This window comes from Triticum aestivum, chromosome 4D, assembly GCF_018294505.1.
Source record: "Triticum aestivum cultivar Chinese Spring chromosome 4D, IWGSC CS RefSeq v2.1, whole genome shotgun sequence".
NCBI lineage: Eukaryota > Viridiplantae > Streptophyta > Magnoliopsida > Poales > Poaceae > Triticum > Triticum aestivum.
Genome location: NC_057805.1, coordinates 433,811,692 through 433,823,494, shown reverse-complemented (window position 1 = coordinate 433,823,494; position 11,803 = coordinate 433,811,692).

The window sequence follows — 11,803 nt, the reverse complement described above, 5'->3', positions numbered from 1 at the left end:
TAAAAAATATGTGTCTCCCGTTCGAAAGCGTTACAGTTATAAATATGCATGCATTTGCATATTTATAACCGTGATTCTTTCGAATTGTCCAACGCTATCCATGGGCAGCCCGAGTATGTGTAGATTGGGTTCGTTTTCCCATATGCTTTGCTCCGGATCCGACGCATAAATTTCGTCAGTGCCTCCCCTGTGTGTCCTAGCACTCTCCCGGAGATCAAGGCGCGCCAGTCGAGCTCTTCTCCTGAGATAAGGCCTCGTGAACGGCCAGTCCAACTCACCATCAAGGTTAGTTATACGTACTCAGCTATCTTTCTCCATTACATTGTGTGTGCTTCCATCAATGATTACAAATGGTAACGAGGAGTGGTGTTGCAGGCTGCTATACAGAGTGAGAGAGATAGAACAGAGAAACTTCTGGCGGAGGCGGCGGAGAGGCAGCGGGAGTTGGAGGAGAGGACGACAAAGATGTTGGAGGAGGAGAGGGCACGGAATGACATGCAGGCAAGGGCCATGTACGAGCTCCTTGTGGTAAGTTTCTTCTGCAGATTAGCCAAAACATTCATGTAGTGTTTGTCTCATTACTAACTAGTATGACTGAGTCGTCAAAACCAAATGTGCAGTCTGTGTGCGAGAAGACCGGTCAGACCGCTCCGCCGATGCCAGTGATTGCTCCTGGGACCATGGTGAGTTTAATTTGAATGGACATTACTTGCTAGTCTTAACATTTGAGTGTAATCATGCTAACGAGACATTGGAAATGATCTTTGGTGCAGCGTAACTCCAGACAAGCATCGCACGATCCTTCTCCAGCTACCGGCACGAGCCAGCCCGCTCCTACACCTCCATGATCATGGTAAGTTTCTCTAGTGTTTTGCTTAAAAAATGCATAAAGACCTAGACTTAGCCTTATTTCCTCCAATATGCTTACCACAATGACCTAGAGTTAGCTTCTTTTCCTCCAAAATGACTTAATAAGCTTACTGACCTCCAAAACCATCCATTTTACCTAAGTTAGCTCTAAAATGGTTAGTTAACTAGGTTTGCTCAATAATGACATGTACTTAGCTTACTTATGTCAAAATGGCATAATTAGCTTAGTTATCTCATAAACAATCCATTTTACCTAAGTTAGCTCTAAAATGACCCATTTTACCTTAGTTAGCTCATAAATGATCCATTTTACCCAAGTTAGCTCTAAAATGACCCATTTTACCTAGACTAGCTCCAAAATGATCCATTTTACCTATGTTAGCTCTAAAATGACCCATTTTACCTAGGTTAGCTCCAAAATGACCCATCTTACCTAGGTTAGCTCCAAAATGATGCATTTTACCCAAGTTAGCTCTAAAATGACCCATTTTACCTAGATTAGCTCATAAACGATCCATTTCACCTAGGTTAGCTCACAAATGATCCATTTTACCTAGTTTAGCTCCAAAATGACCCATCACACCTAGTTTAGCTCTAAAATGATGCATTTTACCTAAGTTTGCTCATAAACAATCTATTTCACCTAGGTTAGCTCATAAACGATCCATTTCACCTAACTTAGCTCCAAAACGATCCATTTCACCTAGGTTGGCTCCAGAATGACCCATCTTACCTATGTTAGCTCTAAAATGGTGCATTATACCTGAGTTAGCTCATAAACGAACTATTTCACCTAGGTTAGCTCATAAACGATCCATTTCAACTAAGTTAGCTCATAAATGATCCATTTCACCTAAGTTAGCTCATAAATGGCATATACTTCTTCTTCTAGTCACCTTTTTCTAACTTTCTTATTTGCCATTTTGCAGATTTCATTTACTTCACGGAAGCTAGCTTGCTATGATGGAGTGCTTGTTTTTTCTTTCATTCTCCTCTAGTATTCTTCTAGCTTGCTATGATGGAACTTGCTATCTTGATGAAACTTTGCATTGTAATATGTATGGATGGAACAATGTGTATGTGCAACTTGCTATGTATGAATGGATGGAACTATATATGTATGCACGATGAAACTTATGTGCCGGATATGTCATATGTTTGCTGTTAAATAGCCCTGTGAAATATATATATATGTCATATATTTGCTGTGAAAATTGCTGGATTAAAAAAAACAGAAAAAGAGGCACCTTTGCCATCAGCCGCTGATGGCAAAGGTTCTTTGCCGTCTGCCGCGGATGGCAAAGAAGCCACGCAGCGGCCACCTGTGCTCCCTGGGAGCTGACCCATTTGGTCAGTTTGCCTACAGCGGCGGACGGCAAAGGCTTTGCCTACAGTGGCAGACCGCAAAGAATGCCCACATTTGCCTACAGCAGCAGACGGCAAAGGCTTGTCCCGCAGTGACGTCCAGCTGACGTCATTCAGCGGACGGCAAAGGCCGGATGCTCTTTGCCGTCAGCGGCGGACGGCAAAGGCTGCCGTTAGCCGCCTAACGGACTAACATCGCATTTATTGCCATCGGCTTTCTTTGCCGTCAGCCGCTGATAGCAAAGGCCTAGCTGATTCTTGTAGTGTCTATGTGGATGAAGTTTGTGGATTATTTAAGCTTGCAGGTATGCCCGAGGATGTTATCAAGAAGAAGGTCTTCCCTTTATCTTTGAAGGGAAATGCATTGACATGGTTTAGGCTATGTGATGATATTGGATCATGGAACTACAACCAATTGAAATTGGAATTTCATCAGAAGTTTTATCCTATGCATCTGGTTCATCGTGATCGTAATTATATATATATATATATATATATATATATATATATATATATATATATATATATATATATATTATTTTTGGCCTCGCGAAGGAGAAAGTATCTCTCAAGCTTGGGGGAGGCTTAAGTCAATGTTATATTCATGCCCCAATCGTGAGCTCTCAAGAGAAATTATTATTCAAAATTTTTATGCTCGGCTTTCTCTCAACAATCGCTCCAGGCTTGATACTTCTTGTACTGGTTCTTTTATGATGAAGACTATTGAATTCAAATGGGATTTATTGGAAAGAATTAAATGCAACTCTGAAGATTGGGAACTCGATGAAGGTAAGGAGTCAGGTATAACACCTAAGTTTGATTGTGTTAAATCTTTTATGGATACCGATGCTTTTCATGAATTTAGCACTAAATATGGACTTGACTCTGAGATAGTAGCTTCTTTCTATGAATCATTTGCTACTCATGTTGATCTCCCTAAGGAGAAGTGGTTTAAATATCATATCCCATTGAAGTAAAAGTAGTAGAACCTATTAAAGTTGAAGAAAAGACTATTACTTATAATGTTGATCCTATTGTTCGTACCGCTTATATTGAGAGACCACCCTTCCCTGTTAGAATAAAGGATCATGCTAAAGCTTCAACCGTGGTTCGTAAGAGTAAGGCTAGAACACCTACACCCCCTGAGCAAATTAAAGTTGAACCTAGTATTGCTATGGTTAAAGATCTCTTGGTCGATAATATTGATGGGCATGTTATTTACTTCTGTAATGAAGCTGCTAGAATTGCTAGACCTAATACTAAAGGTAAACATAGACCTGTTGTTGGCATGCCTGTTGTTTCTGTTAAAATAGGAGATCATTGTTATCATGGCTTATGCGATATGGGTGCTAGTGCGAGTGCAATACCTCATTCCTTATACAAAGAAATTATGCATGATATTGCACCTGCTGAAATAGAAGATATTGATGTTACAATTAAGCTTGCCAATAGAGATACTATTTCACCAGTTGGGATTGTTAGAGATGTTGAATTCTTGTGTGGGAAAATTAAATATCCTACTGATTTTCTTGTTCTTGCTTCCCCACAAGATGACTTTTGTCCCTTCTTGAATACTGTTAATGCTAGGATAGACTGCGAAAAGAATATTGTTACTGTTGGTTTAGGGGATGTGTCTCATGATTTTAATTTTGCTAAATTTCGTAGACAACCCCATGATAAAGTATTGCCTAGTAAAGATGAAATTATTGGTCTTGCTTCTATTGCCGTGCCTCTCAATGATCCTTTAGAACAATACTTGCTTGACCATGAAAATGTTATGTTCATGAATGAAAGAAGGGAAATAGATGAAGTATTCTTTAAACAGTGACCTTTATTGAAACACAACTTTCCTGTTGAAATCCTAGGGGATCCTCCTCCACCCAAGGGCGATCCCGTGTTTGAGCTTAAACCATTACCTGATACTCTTAAATATGCTTATCTTGATGAAAAGAAGATATATCCTGTTATTATTAGTGCTAACCTTTCAGAGCAGGAAGAAGAGAAATTATTGAAAACTCTAAAGAACCACCGTGCTGCTATTGGATATACTCTTGATGATCTTAAGGGCATTAGTCCCACTCTATGCCAGCACAAAATAAAATTGGAGAAAGACGCTAAACCGGTTGTTGATCACCAATGACGGTTAAATCCTAAGATGAAAGAAGTGGTAAGAAACGAAATACTAAAGCTTCTGGAGGCAGGTATAATTTATCTTGTTGCTGATAGTCAGTGGGTAAGTCATGTCCATTGTGTCCCTAAGAAGGGAGGTATTGTTGTTGTTCCTAATGATAAAGATGAATTGATCCCACAAAGAATTGTTACAGGTTATAGAATGGTAATTTACTTCCGCAAATTAAATAAAGCTACTAGAAATGATCATTACCCTTTACCTTTTATTGATCAAATGCTAGAAAGATTATCCAAACATACATATTTTTGCTTTCTAGACGGTTATTCTGGTTTCTCTCAAATACCTGTGTCAAAAGAGGATCAAGAAAAGCCCACCTTTACTTGCCCTTTCGATACCTTTGCTTATAGACGTATGCATTTTGGTTTATGTAATGCACCTGCTACCTTTCAAAGATGTATGACTGCTATATTCTCTGACTTTTGTGAAAAGATTGTTGAGGTTTTAATGGATGATTTCTCCGTGTATGGAACTTCTTTTGATGATTGCTTAAGCAACCTTGAACGAGTTTTATAGAGATGTGAAGAAACTAATCTTGTCTTGAATTGGGAGAAGTGCCACTTTATGGTTAATGAAGGTATTGTCTTGGGGCATAAAATTTCTGAAAGAGGTATTGAAGTTGATAAAGCTAAAGTTGATGTTATTGAAAATATGCCGTGTCCTAAGGACATTAAAGGTATAAGAAGTTTCCTTGGTCATGCCAGTTTTTATAGGAGGTTCATTAAAGACTTCTCAAATATTACTAGGCCTCTGACTAATCTCTTACAAAAAGATGTTCCTTTTGTCTTTGATGATGATTGTGTAGAAGCATTTGAAATACTTAAGAAAGCCTCGATTTCTGCACCTATTGTTCAGCCACCTGATTGGAATTTACCCTTTGAAATTATGTGTGATGCTAGTGATTATGCTGTAGGTGTTGTTCTAGGACAAAGAGTTGATAAGAAATTAAATGTTATCCAATATGCTAGTAAAACTCTAGACAGTGCCCAGAGAAATTATGCTACTACTGAAAAAGAATTTTTAGAAGTTGTATTTGCTTGTGATAAGTTCAGACCTTATATTGTTGATTCTAAAGTAACTGTTCACACTGATCATGCTGGTATTAAATACCTTATGGAAAAGAAATATGCTAAACCTAGACTTATTAGATGGGTTCTCTTGCTACAAGAATTTGATTTGCACATTATTGATAGAAAGGGACCTGAGAAACCTGTTGCAGACAACTTGTCTAGGTTAGAAAATGTTCTTGATGACCCACTCCCTATTGATGATAGTTTTCCTGATGAACAATTGGCTATCATAAATGCTTCTCGTACTGCTCCATGGTATGCTGATTATGCTAATTACATTGTTGCTAAATTTATACCACCTAGTTTCAGATACCAGCAAAAGAAAAAGTTCTTCTATGATTTAAGACATTACTTCTGGGATGACCCACACCTTTATAAAGAAGGAGTAGATGGTGTTATTAGAAGTTGTGTACCTGAGCATGAACAGGAACAGATCCTACGCAAGTGTCACTCCGAGGCATATGGAGGACACCGTGCTGGGATAGAACTGCACATAAGGTATTGCAATCCAGTTTTTGTTGGCCTACTCTCTTCAAAGATGCCCGTAAGTTTGTCTTGTCTTGCGATGAATGTCAAAGAATTGGTAATATTAGTTGACGTCAAGAAATGCCTATGAACTATTCACATGTTATTGAACCATTTGATGTTTGGGGCTTTGATTATATGGGACCGTTTCCTTCCTCTAATGGGTATACACATATTTTAGTTGTTGTTGATTACGTTACTAAGTGGGTAGAAGCTATTCCAACTAGTAGTGCTGATCATAACACCTCTATTAAGATGCTTAAAGAAGTTATTTTCCCGAGGTTTGGAGTCCCTAGATACTTAATGACTGATGGTGGTTCACATTTTATTCATGGTGCTTTTCGTAAAATGCTTGCTAAGTATGATGTTAATCATAGAATTGCATCTCCATACCACCCACAGTCTAGTGGTCAAGTAGAACTGAGTAACAGGGAGATTAAATTAATTTTGCAAAAGACTGTTAATAGATCTAGAAAGAATTGGTCCAAGAAACTTGATGATGCATTATGGGCCTATAGAACTGCATATAAAAATCCTATGGGTATGTCTCCGTATAAAATGGTTTATGGAAAAGCATGTCACTTACCTCTCGAACTAGAACATAAGGCATATTGGGCCATTAAAGAGCTCAATTATGATTTCAAACTTGCCGGTGAGAAGAGACTATTTGACATTAGCTCACTTGATGAGTGGAGAACCCAGGCCTATGAGAATGCCAAACTGTTTAAAGAAAAGGTTAAAAGATGGCATGACAAAAGGATACAAAATCGTGAGTTTAATGTAGGTGATTATGTTTTGTTATACAACTCTTGTTTAAGATTTTTTGCAGGGAAACTCCTCTCTAAATGGAAAGGTCCTTTTGTTATCGACGAGGTCTATCGTTCCGGTGCCATAAAAATCAACAACTTCGAAGGCACAAATGCGAAGGTGGTGAACGGTCAAAGAATCAAACATTATATCTTAGGTAATCCCATAAATGTTGAAACCAATTTTATTGATACCGTAACCCCGGAGGAGTACATAAGGGACACTTTCCAGAACGTTTCAGACTCTGAAAAGGAATAGGTATGTGGTATGGTTAATAAACCGACTCCAAAACAATTCTAATAGCAATTTTTCTCTGTTTTGGAATATTTAGAAAATAGAAAATAAGAGGTAGTCCAAAAGGGACACGAGGCATCCACGAGGGTGGAGGGCGCGCCCCCCGCCTCGTGGACACCTCGTGTGCCCTCCGGACTCCGTTTTCTTGCACGACACTTTTTTGGTCGATAAAAATTCATTATATAAATCTCCCGAAGGTTTTGACCACCGTACCACGACAAAATCCTCTGTTTTGTTTTGAGTTGTTTCTACCGCAGAATAGATCAAGATGTCTTCTCAAGAGTCAGTCGGGGAGAGCCGGGTATCTCACCCGACACCGTGGCCAAAGGCAAACAGCGATGCCGATCACATTGGGCCATCCACTAAGGAAGAGATGGAGGCCAACTTAAAAAGGATAGATGCCATGGAGGAAGATCAAGAAGTTACCTCTCGTCTCCAAGCTAGACATATGATGGAGGAACTCCAGAGCTCAGCAATTCCAACGGTCATCCCTCCCAATGCTAGATTTCTTTCTTATGAAAATATGAAAAAGAGTGTTACTTGTTCTCCCGCAGCTATGCAACATCCATGGGTGAAAGAAGCTTTAGCCGTTATGGGTAAACTCCGGAAGGAAACAACGGATCTTAAGCAGCAAGTCAATAAGCTCGAGGAAGAGAACCGTATCCTAAGGGGCATCATCGCCAAAAATATCACATCACCACCTCCGAAGAAAGAGACATAAACACATGGGTATGGGCACTCGCCTTGGCAACTGCCAAGCTTGGGGGAGGTGCCCCGGTATCGTATCGTATCACCATCACACTTCTATCTTTACCAATTTTCTTAGTTCGATCCTTTTGGTTATATCTTGATCTAGTAGAATAAAGTTTAGTATGATCTAGCTTTGAGTTTTTGTGTCGATCATTATCTATGTAATCGAGTCCGTGAGCTATATATAATAAAGATTAGTCTTGACTCGAGGGCTTGGTTATCTTGCTATGATCTTGAGGGAATAAAAGAAAAAGGAATAAAAAGAAATAAATAGATCAAATTGATCTTATGGAGAGTAATGACTTCACATATAAAGAGTATGATGAATAAAAGTTGTTGAGAGTTGACAAACATAGTTTTGGTCATCGTTGCAATTAATAGGAAGTAATAAAGAAAGAGAGGTTTTCACATATAAATATACTATCTTGGACATCTTTTATGATTGTGAGCACTCATTAAAATATGACATGCTAAAAAGTTGATGTTGGACAAGGAAGACAACGTAATGGGTTATGTTTTCTTATATCCGAAATAAATTATATTATCACGGATCATCCAACATGTTAATCTTGCCTTTCCCCCTCATGCTAGCCAAATTCTTTGCACCAAGTAGAGATACTACTTGTGCTTCCAAATATCCTTAAACCCAGTTTTTCCATGAGAGTCCACCACATCTACCTATGGATTGAGTAAGATCCTTCAAGTAAGTTGTCATTGTTGCAAGCAATAAAAATTTCTCTCTAAATATGTATGATCTATTAGTGTGGAGAAAATAAGCTTTATACGAGCTTGAGATATGGAAGAAATAAAAGCGACGGACTGCATAATAAAGGTCCCTATCACAAGTGGCAATATAAAGTGACATTCTTTTGCATTAAGATTTTGTACATCCAACCATAAAAGCACATGACAACCTCTGCTTCCCTCTGCGAAGGGCCTATCTTTTATTTTTGTTTTTGTCTTATACCTTATACAAGAGTCATGGTGATCTTCACCTTTCCTTTTTACACTTTATCCTTTGGCAAGCACTATGTGTTGGAAAGATCCTGATATATATATATATATATATATATATATATATATATATATATATATATATCCAATTGGATGTGGGTTTTCATAAAGCATTGTTGTTGACGTTACCCTTGAGGTAAAAGGTTGGGAGGCAAAACTATAAGCCCCTATCATTCTCTGTGTCCAATTAAAACTTCATACCCATAAGTATTGCGTGAGTGTTAGCAATTGTGAAAGACTAAATGATAGTTGAGTATGTGGACTTGCTAAAAAGATCATATATTGACTCTTTCCGATGTTATGATAAATTGCAATTGCTTCAATGACTGAGATCATAGTTTGCTAGTTTTCAATGAAGTTTCTGATTCATACTTTACATTGTGAATAGATTGTTACTTCAGCATAAGAAATGATATGACAATATGTATATGTAGCTATTCTAAGAATGATCATGATGCCCTCATGTCCGTATTTTATTTTATTGACACCTCTATCTCAAAACATGTGGACATATTTTTCGATATTGGCTTCCGCTTGAGGACAAGCGAGGTCTAAGCTTGGGGGAGTTGATACGTCCATTTTGCATCATGCTTTTATATCGATATTTATTGCATTATGGGATGTTATTACACATCATGTCACAATACTTATGCCTTTTCTCTCTTATTTTACAAGGTTTACATGAAGAGGGAGAATGCCGGCAGCTGGAATTCTGGGCTGGAAAAGGAGCAAATATTAGAGACCTATTCTGCACAACTCCAAAAGTCCTGAAACTCCACGAAAGTCAGTTTTGGAATATATTAAAAATATTGGGCGAAGAAAGCACCAGAGGGGGGCCACCCACTGTCCACGAGGGTGGAGGGCGCGCCCCCGCCTCGTGGGCCACCCGAAAGCCCCCCGATGCCCATCTTCTTGTATAAGGTGTCTTTTTCCCTGGAAAAAATCATAAGGAAGCTTTCGGGATGAAGCGCCGCTGTCTCGAGGCGGAACCTTGGCGGAACCAATCTAGGGCTCCGACGGAGCTGTTCTGCCGGGGAAACATCCCTCCGGGAGGGGGAAATTGTCACCATCGATCCTCTCATCGGGAGGGGGTCAATCTCCATCAACATCTTCACTAGCACCATCTCCTCTCAAACCCTAGTTCATCTCTTGTATCTGATCTTTGTCTCAAAACCTCGGATTGGTACCTGTTGGTTGCTAGTAGTGTTGATTACTCCTTGTAGTTGATGCTAGTTGGTTTATTCGGTGGAAGATTATATGTTCAGATCCTTTATGCACATTAATACCCCTCTGATTATGAACATGAATATGATTTATGAGTAGTTACGTTTGTTCCTGAGGACATGGGAGAAGTCTTGTTATAAGTAGTCATGTGAATTTGGTATTCGTTCGATATTTTGATGAGATGTATGTTGTCTTTCGTCTAGTGGTGGTATGTGAACGTCGACTACATGACACTTCACCATTGTTTGGGCCTAGAGGAAGGAAATGGGAAGTAATAAGTAGATGATGGGTTGCTAGAGTGACAGAAGCTTAAACCCTAGTTTATGCGTTGCTTTGTTAGGGGTTGATTTGGATCCATATGTTTCATGCTATGGTTATTACCTTAATTCTTCTTTCCTAGTTGCGGATGCTTGTGGGGGGTTAATCATAAGTGGGATGCTTGTCCGTTACCCGTTACAATTACCTTATCACAAAACTATTTGTTACCGATAATTTCAGTGCTTGCAGAGAATACCTTACTGAAAACCGCTTGTCATTTCCTTCTGCTCCTCGTTGGGTTCGACACTCTTACTTATCGAAAGGACTACGATAGATCCCCTATACTTGTGGGTCATCATGATATGGTCAAGACGTGATGAGATATAAATTGTTGTATGAGATGATCATGTTTTGTAAAAGTTATTGGCAACTGGCAGGAGCCTTATGGTTGTCGCTTTATTTTATGAAATGCAATCGCCATGTAATTGCTTTACTTTATCACTAAGCGGTAGCGATAGTCGTAGAAGCAATAGTTGGCGAGACGACAACGATGCTTCGATGGAGATCAAGGTGTCAAGCCGGTGATGATGGAGATCATGACGGTGCTTTGGATATGGAGATCAAAAGGCACAAGATGATGGCCATATCATGTCACATATTTTGATTGCACGTGATGTTTATCTTTTATGCATCTTATTTTGCTTAGTACGGCGGTAGCATTATAAGATGATCCCTCACTAAATTTCAAGCTATAAGTGTGCTCCCTGAGTATGCACCGTTGCTACAGTTCGTCGTGCCGAGACACCACGTGATGATCGGGTGTGATAAGCTCTACGTTCACATACAACGGGTGCAAGCCAGATTTGCACATGCAGAATACTCGGGTTAAACTTGACGAGCCTAGCATATGCAGATATGGCCTCGGAACACTGAGACAGAAAGGTCGAACATGAATCATATAGAAGATATGATCAACATAGCGATGTTGACCGTTGAAAACTACTCCATCTCACGTGATGATCGGATATGGTTTAGTTGATATGGATCACGTGATCATTTAGATGACTAGAGGGATGTCTATCTAAGTGGGAGTTCTTAAGTAATATGATTAATTGAACTTTAATTTATCATGAACTTAGTACCTGATAGTTTTTGCATGTCTACGTTGTTGTAGATCTATGGCCCGTGCTACCGTTCCCTTGAATTTTAATGCGTTCCTAGAGAAAGCTAAGTTGAAAGATGATGATAGCAACTACACGGACTGGGTTCGTAACTTGAGGATTATCCTCATTGCTGCACAGAAGAATTACGTCCTGGAAGCACTGCTAGGTGTACCACCTGTGCCAGCAACTGCAGACATTGTGAATGCCTGGCAATCACGTGTTGATGACTACTCGATAGTTCACTGTGCCATGCTTTATGGCTTAGAATCGGGACT